Source organism: Eupeodes corollae, chromosome 2 (assembly GCF_945859685.1).
Source record: "Eupeodes corollae chromosome 2, idEupCoro1.1, whole genome shotgun sequence".
In the NCBI taxonomy this organism is placed as follows: Eukaryota; Metazoa; Arthropoda; class Insecta; order Diptera; family Syrphidae; genus Eupeodes; species Eupeodes corollae.
Window position 1 is genome coordinate 64300093 of NC_079148.1, and position 22686 is coordinate 64322778.

Here is a 22686-nt window from a genome sequence, read left to right on the forward strand (position 1 = left end):
ACGAAAGTATTGATCAGCATTTGATACAGTAGACCATGCCATATTATTGAGAAAATTAGAAAAAGCTGGATTCAGAGGTTTTATGCTAGATTGGTTTTCTTCCTACCTTAAAAACAGGAAGCTAAAGGTTAAGGTAGGTGACCATTTTAGCGAAACCAGTAGTATTAATATAGGAGTTCCTCAAGGTTCAGTGTTATATCCAATTTTGTTGCTTATTTCAATATTATAAGTTTATTGCTGATGACGTAGCTTGTGTTTATTCTAGTCCCACAATGTTAGATTTAATTTCGGATATCAATTTCGACTTGGAGTTATTCAGACATTGGTTTGGCATTCATAAGCTTGTTATTAGTGAAAAAAACAAGAGTTATTTGACTGCTTTATACATAAATCCTCCACTTTTTATTCAGCACAGCATAGACTGTAGAAGATTCTCACTAAGTAGCTTATCTTGTTGCGTCTCTAATAGTGTCCCAATTTTTTCGAATCGAACCTGTAGCTGAATATAAATATCTTGGTCTGAAAATTGATAATAAAATTAACTGGAAAGTGTACACCTTAGCTTTAAACAAATATTTGTTGTCAACCACTTATGTCATGTTTCACTTGAGAAATCTTTGTTGCAAGGAACGTATGGAGACCATTTATTATGGATTAGTTCAATCAAAAATACAATATGGAATCATATGTTGAGGTGATACTTACAAAAACTATATACAACCTTTGTTAGTTACTCAAAAGCATATTTTAAGGACCATCTGGAAGAAGAAGAGATTTGAACTTTTTTTTGTTATGTTAAATCAATGAATGTTTAATTCATTGTATAAAGCAGATTTTCAATTATAGTGCAGTGTTTTTTAAAAAAATGACCGCCTTTACCATGAACAATTTGCCCATTTGCGGTTCTTTAAAGAAATAAGAAAAGTCTAAGCTCGTTTAATCACAAAATCTTGGTGCCAAATTTTGTTTACCATTTTATAATTTCAGCGCGTTGTTTAAGCGTGTATGGTTTGGTATTTTGTTTTTGGAAAACCCGAATGACGTAAACGTTTAAATGATACTTGATTAAAGTAAACAAAAAGTAACAAACCATTTTTATAACAAAAACTTTATGCGTTATATCAAGTTATTGTAATCGGTCCGATTTGTCCAGTTAAAAATGGTGACATTTCTGGACGTTTTAAGGTCCTTAGCACCTAAATAAAATATTTTAAGAGAGATGTCTGTGCGTGAGAGTTTACGTACGTCCGCACTTTTGTGAAGCTTTTTTCGTCATTTACATCGCAAGAACCAGTAGAGTCTTTAAATAATTTTTTTAATTAGATTTTAATGCAGAAAGGATCCTCAAAAAAATTCCGAGGTATTTGTTCTAACAATTGCAATTTAAAAAAAGCTCTTAATAACCCAAAATATTTTACGACCAAAAATGATTTTATCCAAAATAATTCTATACAACGAAAAATAACTGTTTGACATCTTGTAAAGTTTTGAGAAAAATCGAATTTACAGTTTTCTTACAGAAAATAAAAACCTTACAAAAATTGGTAAATCGACTTTAATATCTTTTTAAAAACTAAGCATCTCGGTTTTTAAACAAATCCAACTGTTGGAAATTTGTAAAAATTGATAGTCAACTCTCGATATCTCCATGAATAAATAAAGGTATTGACTTCAAAATGATGTAGTTTTGTTCTAAATTTTGTTGTAAACGTTTGATAATAGTCTTAAAAAAATCCAATCCGTATTTTTTTATATAAGAAATAAAAACGTTCATAAAATTCTACTAAAAGTGGTAAAAATTGGTTTTCGACCTCCTTAACAAAAACAGATTTTGGAATCAAACTATTTCCTGATATGCAAAATATAATTTGCAACTTTTAGTTAATTTCTTAGAAAAATTCAAATGACGCACTTTTTCAAAAACAAAAAAACAATACAAGAAAACCAACAAATAACTAACAGGAAATGGTTTTCGACTTGTGTCTTACGAAAACAAAGAAATATATTCCCTTCAAATTGTTTATATAACATAAAATATTCTTATGAAAGTTTTAAGCAAGACAAATGGACAGACGGGATAGGAGGTTAATCGTGGGTCGTTGAACGTTTGTCAGGTTTGATTTTTTGGTAATTCTGGTAATTTTCTCATTTATTTCACTTCATTAACTAAATTTTCATTTTTATTTTTCTGTGTACATAATATGCAAATTTACAATCTCTTATAGATTACTACTTATATAATAAATATAATAATAAAATAATAGAATTAATAATAATAAATATGTGTGTAAATAATTAATATGTATGTAAATAAATAGAAAATTAAGTAACTATGTGCTGATTAGATAGCAAAACAAGCATGACATATCTTTTAAAACTATCTTTTAATATCTATCTCTTAATGGAGTGTAAAACACTATTTGTCACTTTGATGCAACGAGATATGGGTTCATTCCTACTGTAGTTGCTTATAAAAATCTCATCACGTAGGTAGAAAAATATACGGAGACTTCTGCAAGGAAAATACAAACTAATACATTCTAGCAAATAAGAACAATTTATGTGGTTACTTAATATATCTTTTACCATCATTACTGAAAAATATCTCCTTCTTAACTCAAGAGTTTGCATACCAAAGAGCTGACACCTTACATGATATGGAGGTCTATAAATACTCCAATTAAGCTTATTAAAAGCATATCTAGTGAAGGATTTCTGTACTCTTTCTATTCTTAAGGAATGAGTGTTAAAGTACGGATTCCAAACACACTAAAATACTCAAGATTTGATCTGACAAAGGCTGAGTAAAGGCATTTGAGTGCGTAAGGATCAGTAAATTCCTTTATGTACTTTCGTACAAAGCCGAGCATCTTATAAACTTTATTTACAACAAAATCAATGTGGAAATTAAAAGAAAGTGTATGATCCAATATGACTCCTAAGTCTTTTTTTGTGAGTTTGACTTTTTCCAAAACAATGTCATTATTTGAGTAATCAAACATAATGTATGATTTTCTCCTAAAACACGTAAAACTTTGACACAAATTCATTTAGATCCTCTGGCAATAATAGACAATCATCAACAGATTTAATGGTTTAAAAAATTTTACCATCATCAGCATACAATAAATAATTAGAAAATTTAAAAGTATCAGGAATATCATTTATGAAAAGTACAAAAAACAAGGGTCCAATATGACTCCCCTGTGGAACACCTGATGTTACTTTGATAGCTTTAGATTTGAATTAATCTATTTTGACGAATTGGTTCTGGTTGCTCAAATAAGAGCTCATCCATTTTATAAAATGAAAATGGAATCCCAGCAAAGAAAGCTTCATGATTTACCCTATCAAAGGCCTTAGCAAAATCTGTGAAAACTATGTCTGTCTGAAAACCTTTATCAAAACCTTTTACTACGGATTTAAATAAAACAGTGAGATAAGAAGTTGTTGATCTGCCTGACACGAAACCGTGCTGAGATTCAGCAATTACATTACAATAAAAATCTTAAAAAAACATTACTCAAAGTTGGTAAAAATTAAATATCGATTCAAATAACTTTTCAAAAACTTGAAATTTAGGCTTTAAACTTATTTTATCTTATAAGAAATATTGTTTTCAACATTCTAAAAAAAGGTTGAGAAAAATCGAATTGACAGTTTTCTTATAAAAAATAAAAACTTAAGAAAAAATTAATAAAAGTTGGTAAAAATCGATTTTCGACTCAAATATCTTTTCAAAACTTTGAGATATTTGCTTTAATTTACTTTTATCGTTCAAAAAATATTGTTTTCAACATTCAGTAACATTTTGAAAAAAAAAACGAATTGACAGTTTTTTTTACAAAAAATTAAAAACCTTAAAAAAAAATTAACAAAAGTTGGTAAAAATTGATTTTTGAATCAAATATCTTTTCAAAAATTTAAAACATTGGCTTCAAACTTATTTTATTTCACAGAAAATATTGCTTTCGATATTCAGTAATTTTTATATAAAAATCCAACGGTCCGTTTTTTCATAAAAAATAAAATCTACATAAAATAGTACGCAAATTTGGTAAAAACTGATACGAGTACATGTAGACAAACTTTTAAGCAAGACAAATCGACAGACGGGATGGGAAGTTATCAGTGTGGGTCGCATCCCAGCCTCTTTTAAAAATATAGTTTGTATAGTTTGCGAGCTTAACTTTTTCGCACCCATAACTGCATTTTCTAATGTAATATTATATTTGATTATTAATTTATTCTATACATTATAAAATCAGCCTTCTATTGGTATCAATTTAAATTAAAAAAAAAAAATATTACAGAAACGTCAAAACGCTACAAAATTTCTAAACCGAGTTCTAAAATCCTACACCCCCAAATACAGAAGTCTAATAATTGGAAATTCCATCTAAAATTGAAATCTAAATAAGAGTTCTAACTATTGAGAACTTGATCAAGAATTAGGTTAAGACTCATTAGTGTTCTTATTTTTCAATAAACCTTTTCAATGATATTGGCAGTTAAATTAACATCATCTACATTGTTTTCTAAAGCTATTAACATTCACATTTATTTAGTGGACATAAAATGTTAATTGTTGTAAGATCTAAAGTAGCAGACCATATCTATAGGTAGAACTATGAACCGTTTATTTACCAATAAAGTTCAATATGCTAGCATCTAAATGGTAGCTACTTTAATTGTAAAAATACAAATATATAAAGACATACACGAAAACCAAACAAAACCAACTCAAATTCACCACTTATAATAATACAAATGTTATAATCCATAGGGGTTGATTTTGATTCCAACAATAAACACACATATATAAAAAAAAGTAAGTTACTAAATAGAATCAAAACAACTTAATTTACATAATTGAGTTAAAGAGCCATCTATTAGTCAATGCCTAAACTAAAAGCACTTATATTATAAAATCATAATTTCATAATAATTTACACACGTAAGAGAACCAAACAGTTTTTTCTCTCTTTGAAACTATTGTTTGAGGCTTCGAGCAGTTCGAGCGCACATGCACAAGCACAACAATAAAAATAGAGAACAAAAATTCGTTAAGTTCGAAACAATCAAAAGAGTATGCCATGGAACCAGAGAGTAGTTTGGTTAAAGAGCAACAAACATCTAACATATTAAATTAATAAAATTAAATCACATTTTTATAAATACAAACATTTTATTATTTTTTGAAGTGCTTTTCTTCATAGAGCGCTTTTTAAACTGTTTTTTGACTTGGGTATTGAAATTCCGAACCCAAAAGAGTACTACTTTGTGGGAAGTCAAAGATGAGGGTTGCTTTTAGTTTTGTTTTCTTTTTTTGTATGAGGGTTGTCTGTTCCGAACAAAATACTTGCTGACGTGTGTTTGCATTGTGTTTAAAGAAGTATGTTTGAGGTTCGTTCGAGTTCAAATTTTAAGAGAAAAAAAACAATACACAAGGCAACTACAGTGTAGTCGTTCAGTTAAAAAGTTGAAACAATAATGTAGTGTATTTGATATAAAGAGCAAATGTTAATTTAGCATTAAAAAAGGGTGATTTCTTAAAAGCTTAAGGAAAGTTTTTCGAAAAAACACCTGATAATCAGAAAAATGCATGACATCTTTATTTGATACGATAGTACGGTCCATACGGATGAATGAAGATTATTTCATGCAATGTTAACCTTGACTGCGCCTCAAATGGTTTATCCACTTAGTTAAATTTTGGCATACTTTTTCCAACATTTCAGCCAGTATCTCACGAATAAATGCTTCAATGTTGTCTTCCGACGCGTCAATTGAAGCGGGCTTGTCTGTAAAGACAACATAATCCTACAAAAAATAGTCTAAAGGCATTAAATCTGACGTTTTAGACGGCCAGTCGTGATATAAAATGTTCACCGAACTCGCCTCTCAATAAGTCCAATGTTGCGTGTGCTATGTGGCATTTGGTACCGTCTTGTTGAAACCACATGCCATGCAAGTCAAGTTCTTGCATTTTTGGCCATAAAAAGTTGGATATCATCTCGCTTTATCGCTCACCAATCACAGTTACGTTACGATTTTCATCATCTCTGAAAAAGCAGGGTCCAATGATGCCACCACCGCATAAACCGCACCAAACTGTGACTTTTCTGGATGCATTGGTAGCTCTTTCAATGCTTCTGGCTGAAATTCAATTCAAAATCGACAATTCTGCTTATTTACGTACCCATTGAGCCAAAAATGAGGGTCGATTAAACTGACCATAAAATGGAAGAAGCGCGCTATGAACTTTCTTAACAGAGCACGCATTTTGATAATAAAATCCAATAATTTGCAAGCGTTTTTCGTTTTTAAGTTCATTCATGGTTAAATTATAGACCAAACTAAAAAAGTTTTACAGTGAAAGAAAACACGAAGCGTGCGTCAGCTGTTTAAACCAGTGTTGCCAAAAAGATAATATTTAATAAATCAACATTTAAAATGATGTGTTCATTAAATAAAAGCTCTTAAGTCTATTTTTATAGTTTTTCAGAAAGCATAATAAGATTTTTAACTCTCAATCTTTGTTTTAAAAAATAAGATAAGAACGATATGAAGATACAGTTTTCAGTAATTTATAAACAATTATTTGTGGACGATGACTTGGTTTAAAAGCATTTTTTCGGAGTCACCAACGGAAAACTTGATTTTAGGTTTGGATTCATTTTGATGCTGGGCAACTTGCGCTGAATATGATGAGGAATTTTTCGGTCTGTTAACTGCTTAGTTTGATCCTCGTAGTTAAGCATAACGGTGCGCCAGTTTTTTTAATTCATCGATTGTGCGTGCTGAGTACAATATGGAGATGCTAGCGGAACGATCTTGGATCTCATCAATGATAAATTAAATAATTTGTTTCTCGTCAATATCAGCACGTGATGCAAGCTTTTGCATTTTTAAATTGTAGCCCATAATGGATGTGTTTGAAGACACAAATGGACTAGGTACTTCGCATCTTATCAATCATTTCGGAAACTGAATAAGTGTATCCAAAATTGGCCAACAAATTGCTCCGAAAATCAGAATAGGTACTTGATTCGTCAATTTGTAAGAATATTTCGACAGCGGAGTCGAGCTGCATCAATCGGCGAATGCTTTTTAATTTGAACACTCTATCACCGTGCACGGAATCACATGCTCGCTCAAAAGTGCTCATCCATTTCTTAGCATCGTAAGTATCATCACCAGAAAACAATGGTAAGGAATATTGAATGTCCTTAAACGAGGGTTGATACGAAAGCGACACGAACTTGCAAAATTTTCTTCTTGTCGAGCTAATTCAGGATGCAATTCAATAAGCTTAAGTTTCTTTTCAATCATCTGAATTTCTTTATCCATTTCAGCTTCATATCCAGGAACGGATTTTTGAATCTGTTGTGACAGATCGGAATTTATTTTCTTACCAGGGCGTTTAAAATTTTCTACTTTGAAGAAATGGTCTTCGGAATAATTGTCTTCACAATTTTCTTCATAAAGCTCACGTAGTTGAGCAACTTTTGCATCTGCTGCAAATTGTATGTTTCACTCGGTTAACCAAGCTACCAATTCTTGCTTCTTCATTGTTGATGACAAAACATCTTGGCTTATATTTCAAAATTTCGGAAAATTAAATAAAACGTTGAAGGTGTTTAGGGCTGGCCCACTTCTGAAGTTGTGGACGATGACTTGGTTTAGACTATTTCGTCTCACAGATATTTTATTTACATTAATTTGTTTAATGATTTTCTTATTCTCAATTTTTTCTCTGACATTGATTTAATAAAAATAATAAGCAGCAAGTGAAAATTAAACAAATAGTTAGATAAGAAATGTATGAATGTGAGGTATATGTATGTATACAACTTAGGATCGTATAAATACATATTTACAAGTTTAAGCAATAAAATGTATTTTTATTAATGTTTTGTTGACTCTTTTTTTCAAAGCAACTATTACAATTTTTTATTTACTATCATAAGATGTTCTTACATGCATCGCTTTAACCGTTTTTGTGTTTTATTTTTAATCTATAGTTTTTTAACGCCTAATATGTAAAATATCTTAAGTCAATGTAAGAAATGCAAATGCAAGAAATGGTTTTGGTGAAATATCTTAAGAAATACATCGATATTTTACCAAAATCATTTCCGGCCTATTATCTGGTAAATTAAATAGATTGATTCATAAGATGAATGACCATCTGTTTAAGTTGTTTTACCTTTTGTAAACTTCTATAAAATTAACTTAACCTATTATACAAAAAGTCATAACTTAACAAAATTTATCAAGGGTAAAAAGAAAATAGTTTTTATACAGAATATATACAAAAAACGTAAGAGCTTTTACCTTTTGAGCACAGATTGATAAGTACCTACTTACCTTAAAATTATTTCATAACATTGATAAAGTTTGTACATTTTTTTTATAACATAAATTATAAATGTTTGGCTTCCTCAAAATGTTCTTAACTTAATTAATAAGTACACTAAAAGCGAGAAAAATATATTACTTCAATTTTTGTATATGGTGTTTAATTTGAAAACAAAAATATATTCTTTTATGTAGATTGTAATGATTTTATTTTTAACTTCCAATAGGAAGTTAGTAATGGGTCCGATTTGTCAAATTGAAAATTTTGACATTTCTGGACTTTCAAGGTCCCTAGAGTCGAAATAAAAGATTTTTAGAAAGATGTCTTTGTGTGCGTGTGTACGTACGTTCGTACGTGAAAATTTTGGTTAACCCTAAGTATCTTACGAATCAAAAACGCAAGAGACTTGAATTAAATTTTTTATAATATTATAACGTGATATAAAAGAAACATATTTTTGAAAAAACTCCATTTAACGGTTTTTTTATAAATCAAAAAAACTGAAACAAAATTTGTCACCTCTAAAATTTGCAACGAAGAATAATGTTTTTGATGTTGACAAAAATCGAATTGACAGTTTTCTTACAAAAAATAAAAACCTAAAAAAAAATTAATAAAAGTTGGTAAAAATTGATTTTCGACTCAAATATCTTTTCAAAACTTTGAGTTATAATAGCTTCAAGCTAATTTTTACTTATAAGAAATATTTTTTTCAACATTAGGGCAAATTTTGAAAAAAATCGAGTTGACAGTTTTTTTACAAAAAAAAACAATACTAAAACTTAGTAAAAATTTACTTTCGACTCAAATAGCTTTTCAAAAATTAAAAATATTGGCTTCAAACTTATTTTATATCGCAGAAAATATTGTTTTCGATATTAAGTAATTTTTATATAAAAATCCTACAGTCCGTTTTTTCATAAAAAATAAAATTTACAAAAAATAGTACTCAAATTTGGTAAAAATTAATACGAGTACATATAGAAAAACTTTTAAGCAAGACAAATCGACAGACGGGATGGAAAGTTATCAGTGTGGGTCGCATCACAGCCTCTTTTTTTTTAAGATTTCAGATGATCCAACAGGAAAAGTAATGGCGCTAAACTTCAAACAACCATAAAATTAAATTAAATCAAATTGAACCTGTTTTTTCGCTCCTATGCTTTCCAAGATAAAAACACTTTAATCATGTCTTTTTGTGAAAAAAATGAATGTTTCCAAGAAAATTAGCAACTATTTTCCAATAAAAGGTCACAGTTATATGCTACTTGATAGTGTTTGCGGAGGAGTGGAAAAGGAGTCCTTACTTTTGGAAAAGACTGGATTGTAGTGGATTACAAAAAAGACGCAAAGAAGCTTATTATAAAAGCTATTTAAAATACGCCATTCTAAAAACAATCAAAACGGTTTTTTTTGTATTGTATGATGAATTTGCAATATAGAAATCTTTATTTTCTAGATACATTCTAAATCATTTGAGTATCTCACTTTCGTGTGATGACTTGTGGAGATTCTTTTGACTCCAAATAAAGTTTGAATGTAATTGATTGTTGTTTTTGAATAATTCGTCTAAGAGTAATTCCAATTTTAGATATATGTATTGCTAAATCTCAGAAATACCTGTTTTCAACATTGTTTTGATATATATTTTTTATCAGTAGGTATATTTCAAAAACAAGTTATAACCTTAAGACTTTTGCTTTTTTCTTTAAAGAACCGTTTTAGCATAAATATTCAGCGTTCTTTAAAGGTTAATGTATCACTGGTTAAAATTTAGAACTAACTAAGATTTTATGAAAAATAAATTACACTCCAAAAATTTCGAAACGGAATTTTAAAAGATTAGATTTGTATTTTTGAATAATAAAGTTTGAGTTTGAGTTGAATCCACATTTACCAGAAAGAGTTTTCCATTCGTGCACCCATTTCACCTTCCTGTTTATTACAAACTTCGTAAGAATATTGGGTATTCTGTGCATTGGTGATCCAAGAGTTTTTAGGATATAATCAAAATGTAGCTTGAGAGTATAGTGGTATAATGAAGGTAAACCTGTTTCTAGCGTAAGAACGTAATTTGGCCGGCAGGCGGCAGAGCTTTTAAAAAAAAAATATGGTAGCAGTTTTTCAACTTCTTCATATGAACGGTAACCCCAAGTTTGGCAACATGACAGAGCGCAAAATTGATTCAAAGACCTTGTATTTCGCGGAGGTTTTAATTTCATTGTTCCCGATTATATCTTTTCAGGAGGAATTCATAAGCTTTTTAGCTGAAACCAGTTTTTTCTCAAGGTGGAGAGAAAACTTCATGTTTGATTGCAGTATAACAGCAAGGTATTTGTTTTGTGTGACTGTTTCAATTGATTCATCATCTAGAATTGATTTGTGTTTTCCAAGCCTCCAGGTTTTACAATAAGTATTGAGTTTATTGATCATAAGTTAAAGACTCTGTGGAGATTCAGCAAACATAACGATGTCGTCAGCATAAAGATACACTTTAATTCTTATTTCTGCTACGCATACTCCAGCAGGTAGATGAGAAGAAATATCGTCAATGAACAGTGAAAACAATATTGACAGCCCTGCTTCACTCCTGATGTTGTGTTAAACCATTCTGACATACTTTTGCCATCCCACACCGATTGTCGAGTATTTTGGTACATATTTCTGAGGACTTTTAACAGCTTCGTAGACAATCCTTTCTGTGACAGTTTGTAGAACAATGCATTGCGATCAATAGAGTCAAAAGCTGCTTTAGTCGACAAAAAACATGTATAATTTTGTATTTTGTTTCAGAAAATGTTGGGCAATGTCGTCACAGTAAAAATGGTGTCTATCGTTGAGTAGCCTTTACAAAAACCTGCTTGATACTCACTCAATACTTAGTTTCTTTCTATCCATTCGTTTATTCGATTAAGTAGAATTGCAGAGAAAATGTTTGCTGTTGAGGTCATGAACGCTATACTCCTGTAGTTACATGCCAAATTAACATCACCTTTTTTATAGATCGGCAGCATCTTTAAATTCCTGAGGCACTATACCGGTTCTGAAGATGAAATTGAAGGCGTCAAGCATGTGCGTTAGGAACTTGATAGGAGCATTTTTGTAAAATTCCTTAGGGATTCGATCAAGACCAGGTGTTTTTCTGTTCTTAAAGCTGTACAGGCTCAATTGTAGCTCATTTAGAGTTATTTAACTATCAAGTAGATCATCTTGTACTCTTCCAAGTAGCATGGATTCAGCAATATTTTAAGGTGTTCGGCCAGTTTTTCTGCCGTTAAGTGTATCCCACAAACGAAGTCCAGGCCTTTTAGTGACTTTATTTTTGTCCAAAAACCTTTGATATCTCTTGTACAGGAGAGCTCTATAGCTATTGCATTGTAGTAATGTTGGCGTTTATAAAGGCATAAATCTTTATAATTTTTATTTGCGGTCATATATTTTCCTCTTAGGGTTTTGTTACGATCATTGGTGTTCCTTAATTTTCTAAGCAGATCAAATGATAGTTTTTTTGGCTATCATCTTCTTGGGAATTTTAAAATAAGGGATGGTTGATTTAAAAAATCATCGCGAATTTGATTGAAAAAAGAATTGATTCCTGAATTTACATAACATTAACCTTTCAGAGTTATGAAAGGTCTTATCTCAAACATCTGACGTGTTGAAGTCAAATTTGAACTAAACCAATCAAAAAACTTAGAAAAAGTATAATTTGATCTTCACCCATTACTTTTTTGACCAGTGTAATGTGTACAGCCTTGCGCGCAACTTTCTAAGTATATAGAAAGTTGTTAGCTATCCAGAAGTGTTATGCTCTTTTTTCGTTTTTCAAGCTCGTAGAATACTAACTTGTTCAATCTTAATGGCGACAGTTCCAGTAAAAATAATAAAGCAAACAACCACTATTCAGGAGATGAATAGATTAAGCAAGTAACTAAAAGTTAAATTATTCGATTTTTTATTTTATTTTTTAGGAAAGTCTTATGTGATACTAAAATGTTTAAATCGTATAAAATTATTAAAATCATCACTTTATTTCCATACATAGTTTGTATTCAAGTAAAGAATTACTCAAGGCATATCGTTCAGGTTCTGCAAGGGGGTAACGTATATTTTAGGAACCAATCTTTAGTAATTTTCATATTCAGATCTAACTAGTACTTTGGTTTTCATTTTCAATTCATCTAATTTCATATGTTCTTTAGGGTGGACAATATTTGGGGTAATTTGTCATCCTTTCTTGGTCCTTCAACACTCTCTCTAACTGCAATAGATTGAAACAAAATGTAAAATGTTTTGTTGTATTCCTGAACATAGAATTTTAAGACCAACAATATTTTTTTTTGAAATTTGTCACCCTTATTCATGTGACTATTGTTTTTTAATTTTTCAGAAAAACTTAAGTTCTGAAGAACTCTAAATGTACTCAACGTTCTACAGCGTCAACAATTGACTTGGTTCTAGTTAAATATTCCTCAACCTATAATTTTACCAAAAAGATACTTACATCAACATTTTAAAGTTTCCAGACGTTAGCCATTTAATTGCGTTCAACTTAAACTTTTTTTTCTAAACGTCTTACTTTAAATAGAGGAGTTATAGAGAGGTAGGTAGGTTTGTGTATATTGTACCTTGATGTTCAGTATTATTTCTTCCATTTTACAAATAATAATGTCTTCCCTCAACATCATCTGTATCTAAGACAACTTTAATCGGAATACGAAAATCAGGTGAGCGTAAAACTCACGGTGAAGTGCGTCCATGGAAAAGTATACAAAAATGTATAGAATACGGGGGCGGATGCTCCGGTGCTCATAGCCTCATGGTCTTACGGATGTTTGGTAATAGATGGCAATGGCAACATATTCTTCTTCGTCCTTTTTTTTTTCATTGTGACATAAGAATTTCGTAAAATTGAACAAACATCTTCCTTTGAAGATGTGTGCGTGGAATGAGCACTCACTGAAGGATATGTTTAGCCCCCATCACCGTTACAACTTCTTATAGGTATATACATAGGTAGTAGAGATATAGCACAACTATCCCATCGCTATCCACACACATTCGAATCACGTATAAATGGAGGTGGTTTAGAGCTATAAGGTACTCGATGTGTGTTCTTTCGCGGCCGACGACGACCATTTCCACCCCCTCATAACTCCTTGACGCAGGTGGAATGTTGATATTTACGTTGAGTCTATAAAAAGTTGGCAAAACCCAAGTCCTTTGCCAGTAGCGCAGAAAAAGGAGCAAAAACACAAAATAACAAGAAAAAAAATAAGAAATTTAAACGAAGAAATCCCTTATTATCTCTCTAACGATATGTGTTCCATATGTATCCACTAGTGCGTTCACAAATATTTATTTAAGGACGAATAAGGACGAGTCTTTTTAAGAGAGATGGTACGTAGTATATATACATATGTATGCCGTGGTGCTGTCCCATCAGCCTCATGGTCTGTCCCGGCCCGGCCCGGCGCGGCGTCACAGTTGGACGTCTTATTCTTCTTCGTCTTCGATGATGGTGTGTTGTCTTACCAAATCGCCCCGCACCGCACCTTCGCCGCCACCACTTTTCTTTGCGGGAAAATCACAAAGGACTCAGACACAAGACTTGGGCTCTAATAAACCGCAAGCCGATTCTATTTGTGTCCTTCTCCTTGTACTTCCTTAACCACTCTTTAAGTGTTTGTTCTAGCCATTCGTATTTATTCGCCTTGTGTTAGCCCCCAAGGTAAGGCGATGGTGTAGAGAGCGTGTAGTGTGTATATTTATGGGTAGGTGTATACCTATACCCCAAGTCGTAAATATAAAATTCGTTGGTTTGTATGCGATGTGTCTTCTTTGCCTGCAAGGCTCTGCTGGTGTGAGATGGTACACATCAATGTTGTATCCCTCCGAACTATAGGATTGGTATATGGGCCTTGATGGAAGGGTATATCAGTGAAGGGTGTGGGGTGTGTGGTGGAGGGTGGGGGGTGATGAACTTTTAGGATTGATTTTGCTAACCAACGATGTTGATTCGAACAAAAGCTCACTTGTTCCTGTCTTGTTAGTTAGTTTTCGGTCTACTTATTTTATTGCCTTCCATTCTGTTGTCCCGGATTCGTCCTCTGTCCTTTTCGTCGTCCTTCATGATGGATATTTTCAACTTTATACCATGACTAGTTTTAGGTATGCTGATAGTGATGGAAGCAAACAATTTTGCTGTCGTCCGGTAGAGCTAGCTGTTTCGAATGGAATTTCGGTCACCCGCACATTTATTCTTGAGAGAAAGTACTACCTACATAAACCCAACCCCATTGCTATAACATCTCGACCTGCCATTTCGAGGACTCTGCGAAGCTTATGTTCGAAGCAGATTGGCCTGGGTTTGGGGAACTAAAATGGGCAAAGAACGATGCTTTATCTTGGTCATTGGCGATGGTATAGTTGATAGGTTCTTTGACTAAAGATAAATCGATGTAGATTGAGTTTCTCATAGGAATATACATACACATACATACACTGACTCAGAAAACTATGTTTATAGGAGTATATCCAGGTATTGAACATAGAAATGTACCTTTGGCTATATACGGTAAGATAGGTAAGGAAGTCAGTATCCAATTATTTCCTATTGGACATGGATGGTGCCTTTTGAGAATTCAATCAGAACAGAATGTATGTATACATATATGGTTTATAGGGACATAATTTTGCAGAACACGTTCCATTTATTGTATATATTTGAATACCCAAAAAATGACATTTACCTTTTTTTATGATGAGGTTTAAGATTTCAGGTATGAGTAAAATAAAGTGTTTTGAACGGAACGTATTATTTTGTTTAAATGAAATCTAACATATGTGTTACATTCTTGCTACTTCAAATAAAATCAAATAAATATTCATTATGAGTTATGATTTTTTTCTTTCAGACTGATTCAAAATTGTATTAACCAATACAACAAAATCGTCCAGTAACACAATTTCACTTTAGTTCTTTAAAATTATCTATTTTTAAAAAATGTAAAAAGTATAACTTGTGTGTTGAACTTTAATAATTTTAGACCCTTAAACTCAAAAATCTTATAACAAAGAACTCAGTTACCACGCTCCACATTCAGCTGACAAGGCAAGAGGTGGATCGGCGATTCTTATAAAAGAAAGCTTAAAACATTATGAAGTAACCAAGTTTACTAGTGAAAATATGCAAGTAACAACTATCAGTATTAGATGAAAAAGAAAGAGTTTAAGATAGCAGCTATATATACTGCCCACCAAGGCGCTCCCCGACAGAAGATGACCATACAGATCTATTAAATCTTCTTGGGCATAACTTTCTTGTTGGTTGAGACTTCAATGCGAAACACACCCATTGGGGTTTAAGACTTATATCAACAAAAGGCAAAAGACTTTTCCAAGCAGGCCGTAAATACAATTGCGAATTCTATTCATCCAGGTCGCCAACTTACTGGCCTTCAGATACTAACAAAATACCAGACCTTATTGACTTTTTCGTAGCTAAAGGAATCAAACGAAATCACATTAGTGTCGAAGGTAATTATGACCTGTCATCAGATCATACTCCAGTGATTCTATCACTAAGTGAATCGGAAGTACTAGAAAAAAGTAATCCAAAGCTTGTAAATAAGAAAACGAACTGAAGCAATTTTAGAGAAAGGCTTTTAAGTTTTATAAATTTAAGATCTCCCATGGATACAATCGAGCAAATTGACCATAAAGTGGAACAATTTATTGCTGATGTGCAACAGGCCGCTGAAAAAAGTACTCCAACATTTTCTAATAGAAGACCAAATGAAATAAAATATCCCTTAGAGATAAGAGAGTTGATAATAGAGAAAAGAAGAGCTCGAAGAAAAAGGCAAAATACTAGATTTCTAGATGATAAAACAACGTTTAACCGTATAAGCAACAATCTTAAAAAACAAATTTACAAATTCAAAAATGATTCACTCAGTACATTCCTAAGGAATTTAACGACTGATACTTCAAACGATTTTTCGCTATGTAAAGCAGCCAAGCACCTAAAAAGTCCGCAGTTACAAAACTCACCCTTAAAATCTCAAGATGGGAAATGGATCGGTAACCGGAAAGAAAAAGCTAACCTTTTCGCTGAACATCTTGCGAATGTTTTTAAGCCATACTCATCAAACGCGGCTGAAAATAGCTTACAGTTTGTTGATAAGATAGATGAAAGTGAAATACCAATTGTAAGACTTAAAGAAATAAAAAGTATGTGTTTACATCAACTATCAAATAAAATAGCACCAGGTTACGATCTAATTACTGCTCAGGTTATGAAAGAAATGCCATTAAAAGCCTTCATAAAACTCCTAATAAATGCATGCCTTAAGCACCGGTATGTCCCGCACCATTGGAAAATTGCTGAAGTTATTGTCATACCAAAGCAATGTAAACCTCCGACAGAAGTGACGGCTTACAGACAAATATCGCTTACGACAATTATGGCAAAAGTTTTTGAAAAACTGCTTCTGAAGAGACTTAGCAAAATCATAGAAGAAAGAAGGTTAATGCCAAACCATCAGTTTGGTTTTAGAAATAAACATTCCACGATAGACCAAGCTCATAGAATATCGGATGTTATAGAAAAAGCATTAGAAGAAGCATTGTTGCTCAAGCTTTTGACGAGGTTTGGCATGAGGGACTTTAGTACAACCTGCAAAGGGATCTTCCCGGGCAATACTTTGAAATATTATAATCGTACATCTCAGACCGATTGTTTAGAGTAAGGTACGATCAAGAATACTCGGAATTGAAGAAAATAGAAGCCGGACCGAAAAATGGCGTACCAAACGCAATGAAACAAAATCTTCACATATAAACTTTACAAATAAAAAGATAAACAATATTCCAATATTCATTAATAATCAATCTGTACCTTACGCATATATTGCCAAATACATTTGAATGACTTTGTATGCAAAGCTAAAGTGGAAAATGCACATCAAAAAGAAAAGAGAAGAACTAAACTTGAAATATAGAAAAATGTACTGGTTACTTGGTAACAATTCTGATTTATCAATTCAAAACAAAATAATGCTGTATAATCAAGTACTTAAGTCTGTTTGGACCTTTGGAATCCAATTATGGGGCTGTACAAAGAAAACAAATACCGAAATCATCCAAAAATTCCAAAACAAAGTCCTTCGTGGAATCGTTAATGCATCTTGGTATATAAGAAATACCGATCTTCATCGTGACTTACAAATAGAAATGGTTTCAGAAGTGGTTAAAAATACGCTGTATCACACAACCAGAGACTGCAAAGTCATACTAATTCTGAAATGAAGTCCGTCTTGAATATAAGAGACCATGTTCAGAGATTAAGAAGAACCAAGTCTCATGAGCTTATGGTCTAAAAAAACATGTTAAAGTAGTAAAAGTTTAAAATTCCCCTAAAGTGATAGTTCAAAGTTAAGAAAGAAAAATCGGAAGTCGATCCTTCAAGATTGGTCCTGATGAGGTGGTTAAGACACTACTTGGTGCCGAATACTGCCAAAAGACTTTTGAAGATTTCCTCCTGTCAAAAAAAAATTGGTAATTACTTAGAACCTTGTCTCATTCAATCCTAAATTAAAGTGATAAAAACTTAACAATGGTACAATTTTAAGGGAATTATTAAGAAATAACTTATTTATTTTTTATTAAACTACACAAAAAAATTATAACAATTACAACAGTTTGATGGTAGGTGCTGTTATTTTTAAGGACTACGAAAATTTTAAATTTTTTCATTCCAGAATTAGATGAAAACCTGAAATATGAAGTTTGAATACACAATGTTTGACAGCACAGTTTCGGGTTAAAATTTTCAGCATTGCATTCTTTAACCTCGTAGCACACTTGCGTCGTTTATAAGGGGGGTGACTCATCAGTACGTTTGCGTGTTGCAATGCAATAAAATCACAAACGCCAATCCATTCTGATTAAAAAAACACTCGTTTCTGTTATATTTCTGGGTCATTGCACGTGCTGTTGTGTCTTTCCAGTAGTAGTTATGCACATTTTATTTTTCTTTAAGCCAAAAGCGACTGCGTATTGATTCTTGTGAGAAAAACAGTATATTTGCACTGAAAACGCACTTAAACGACACAAGTGTGCATCAGGACCTAGCTTGAGTCTGGTTTCATTTTATAATACTATTTTTTGAATCGAAATGCTTAAAAATGCTAATTTTCTAGGATTACTATTTTCAGTGAATTGTAAAAGTTGTTTATCTCTACAAATAATTTGATCGAAGTTAACAAATTTCTTATGAACATTTTTAACAATTTAAAAAAAAAAACAAACTTAAATAGTAGACACACAAAATATATTCTCTGGCTAATCATCGAATAAAATAAATTACATCTCAAATTAATGCTTAGCTCTATTCTATACAGAGGATAACTTCAAAAACCAAATGATAAAAATAGTACCCATTATACTCGTATTTCAGGTAAAAATAAAACTACGTGTTCTGCCTTAAGGTTTTATATAGTTCTGCCTTAAGGTTTTATATAGTTTTTCCTCCAGCCCTCGTTTTACTTTTATATTCAACTACGTAACTATCCCTTATGTAAAAACATATAAAATATCAGTAAATAGGTACCTACACTCTAAATATATTCTATTGTTAATTTCAAATTTTATTTTCATCCCCTAAATGTTTTTTTCTAGTTGTATTTTTGTTAAGAACTGACATCGGGTTGGTTGGTATTAAATCTTATTAGAAACAGGCGAGGCTTGTTTAATGTTTCACTATTTAATTTGTTATTTCTTTTTGTTGGCAATGCTGTGATTATGTTTCTTGTCCATATACATTTTTTCATTGTGGTTTTCTTATGAACATTTTCAAAAACCAACTTTTATTTAATAATAAAACAAATTTTTTAAACCGTTACATTTTTTTAGGATAAGGTTAAGTTTTTAAAAACTGTATATTTCTTAAAATTTATTAAAATGTCAGCTTTTTAAAGTGCTATGTTAAAAAATAAATATTTAAACAACACTTTCTGGGATTTTTAATATATTTTTAAGACCATCTTTTATAGAAACATAAATACTGAAGTACCGGTCTAATTTTGATCTATGCATTTGAGATATTTTTGACAATGCGAACAAATTTAACGCTCAATTTTGTTTAACTTATCTTAAATAAACATGTTGAAAAGTCTCAAAAGTTTCATTATCTGAATAAATGATTTAATTTATTTTAATGTACTGACAATGAATTCCTTTGTCTCTTACAGATTTTTGGATAGGGTACAGGTCAAAATTTATAAAATCCAAAATCCCGAAAATACGAAATCACAAACACCCATAATTATAAAAGTCCTACAAAGTTAAAAATATTCAATTAATTTTTACTTCAGGGATTTTAGCCCTTCTGGGTTTTGGGTTTTCGTCATTCTAAGTTGTGTGGAATTTGTTTTTTTTTTTTAATTCTGGATTTCCACTTTTAGACATTCAAAATATGATCTTCAATTAAATAACGCTCAATAGTTTTAAGAATCTCATATATCCCCGGTTCTTATTAAAGTTTGTGTCCTTAAGCTCCATTTTAGCCAAGTTGATATTTGATTATTGAATATTTTTAACTATCTTAGAATATGTAGTCCCTTTACTATTTTTAGATTTACAGGGATTTGCGTTTTCTTTTTTTAATTTTACATCTTATTCCAATATCAGATTAAAATAAAGTTTGAAAAAAACTAATTTTGCTGACATTTAAATCAAGTTTCCGAAAAACAAAACTTGAAAATGGAAAATATTTAAAAACTAGCTTTGCGTGAAACACGTTTTGAAAAAACTCAATAAAATGGAAGCAAGCAAAGCAGGGAAAAACTGATATTTTTGAAAGTCATTTATCTCTAAAATCGATTTCTTAGTGTTATTTGATTAATGTAAGTTAAAGTTTTAGGCAATTATTTATTTCTTGGAAAAATTACATTTACAAAAAATGGTCTTTAAAAATGTAATATAAATCGATTTTGGGACTACAATTCTCCGTTGACATTTGAAATTACAAATTTAGATTTTCTTAAAAATAAAATACATATGTATCTACCTACAATTAACAATTTTACTTCTCCAGACTTTATGCTTTATAGATAAACCACAATTACGCGTTAGGTCGTGTGGGCTCTGACATATTGAATAGAAACAATAGCCTCGAATGAGGCAATCTCTTATGTTACTTCAAGCTTTGTGCTGGCTTTAGATCCTAAATATTGTAAGAAAGCTCGAACTCAACGCCCAAATAAATTTATTTCTTGTTTCGTAGCGTTTTGACAGCTGTCAACTATATTGTCATTGTAATTTTGTTTGTTTTATTTCGGAATCAATGAGTAGCAGTACCGCCTTCCCTTCGTTGTTTCATTTATAAACAAAAAACTGAAGAAGTAAATAAATAAATTAAAAAAAAAATTAAGTAAACTTTACTAAGTTTTTTTCTCATAACCCGAGGTTTAAAGATACATTACAGTTTGCATGATATCGTCAAATATCGTTAAAGTCGGTAAGAAAACTGTCGAAAGACCGACCGACCATTAACTTAGAAAAGAAATTCATAAAACTAGATAAATTTGTTCAGCTTCATTAATAAATGCCAATACGTTCTATATAAACATACATATACATATTTTCTATATATTAATAACATACTTAGTCATCAGCTGATGTAATTAACTTAAAAAATAAATATTTGTTGAATAGAACAAAAAATGAATTTGCCTCCTGTGAGGATTGAACTCACGACCCCTGGTTTACAAGACCAGTGCTCTGCCACTGAGCTAAAGAGGCTGTTAAATTTTTGCTGTTCAGTTCAAAACTGGTGGTCTTCTAATAGTGCTAACTAATGTTATTCGTGTTAGAAGTTAAAGCTTATCTATAAGTTCTTCTCGAATCATTACTCATTCTCATAGATACTTTATTTATAATGAAGAAAAATGAAAACAAAACGAATTTCATTTTGAATTCTAAAAACATTATTAATTATTAACTTAAAATAAGCAACAAAATTATTGTTTAATTGTCAATAGAATTTTTACAAAGTTATTAACCCTAAGAAATAATACCATATGAGATTTTTAGTTTATCTTTTGCGGATTTTATTCATTTTAAAGATCTAAAGTTTTTCAGAACTTACAGCGTTATTTCTTTATAATTATAACTACTTTTTCGAAACGTTTCCAGCAAGTTTCATTGTTCGTAGTTACGGGATAAAGCCATTGAATTTCATAGTTCATTCAACTTAGTTTTACGAAAATCTAATGGTCTTAAATAGAACGAATATAAATTTAAGCATTCAGTTGTTGATAAAGATGTTCAAAGTCAATTTTCCGAATTGAAATATCATTGAAAAAAGGGGTTTTCAATTACATGTATCATTTCATGATGGCCGATATTTGAGTAACTATCACTACTCTTGAGGGTGTCATCTTGTAAAATTTGACAAGTAAGAACAAAGCCATAACTAACAACTATCGTAAAACCCTTCTTGGTCGACAACAGTGTTAATTGGGACAAATTAGTAATGGAAAGAATGCTGTAGCTCGCAATGTTTAAAACCAATATTTTGATTAAGACATCACATAACTGATGTTAAATTGTTTCTTTAGTTTAAACTTAATTATTAAGGCTTATAACGTTGAATAACCAAAAGAACTCAACCTGGTCGAACACCAGCAAGGTGAGCCGCTGATACGAGGTTGAGGTTTTCTATAAAAAACATGTTAAGATTTTTTTCTTGGACCGGACTGCGTGAAAAGAAAAAAATCCATTTTAGTGCTCCACCATCGGTTCAAGACTTTAAAAAGGGTTTTTCAATAAGGGCGGGTAGATGTTGAAATGGAATTGGGTTGATGTTGAAATGGAATAAGACAAGCTGTGTGTGAGGTATTAACAAAATCGTTTTTTATTTGAAAGGCGCCTATATGCCATTAAGTTGGGAATATGACATCATTCAAATGCCCGCCTCGGGTTCTTACTGTGGTATTGATGCGAGTGGTCCAATTTTCAATGACTTTTCCACATAGATCCGGCTGAATTTAACCGATCACCTGTGTAAAGTTTACCTTGGGGCATCGGTCGATTGTGGTTTATTTGGATAGACCTGCGACTTCAAGAAATCCCACAGGAAAAAGTCTGGCGGTCTGCGAGAGATAACCTTACCCTCAAATCGTTAATACAGAATATCAATCGTGGCGTTTGCTTTGTGGCACGTAGAACCGTCCTGCTGCAACTACATTTCGTATAGGTCCATTTGGTTCAATTTGGGCCATAAGAAATTTGTTAATATCGTTTTGTACCGCGCG

General features: G+C 31.5%; 1 non-coding gene across 1 annotated transcript; it reads right to left on the reverse strand.

The window, feature by feature from the left end:
• Positions 1-21100: 21100 nt before the first annotated feature.
• Trnat-ugu (transfer RNA threonine (anticodon UGU)) lies at positions 21101-21172 on the reverse strand. Its single transcript has one exon. It is a non-coding gene; the product is annotated as a tRNA-Thr (tRNA).
• Between the last annotated feature and the right edge of the window lie 1514 nt (positions 21173-22686).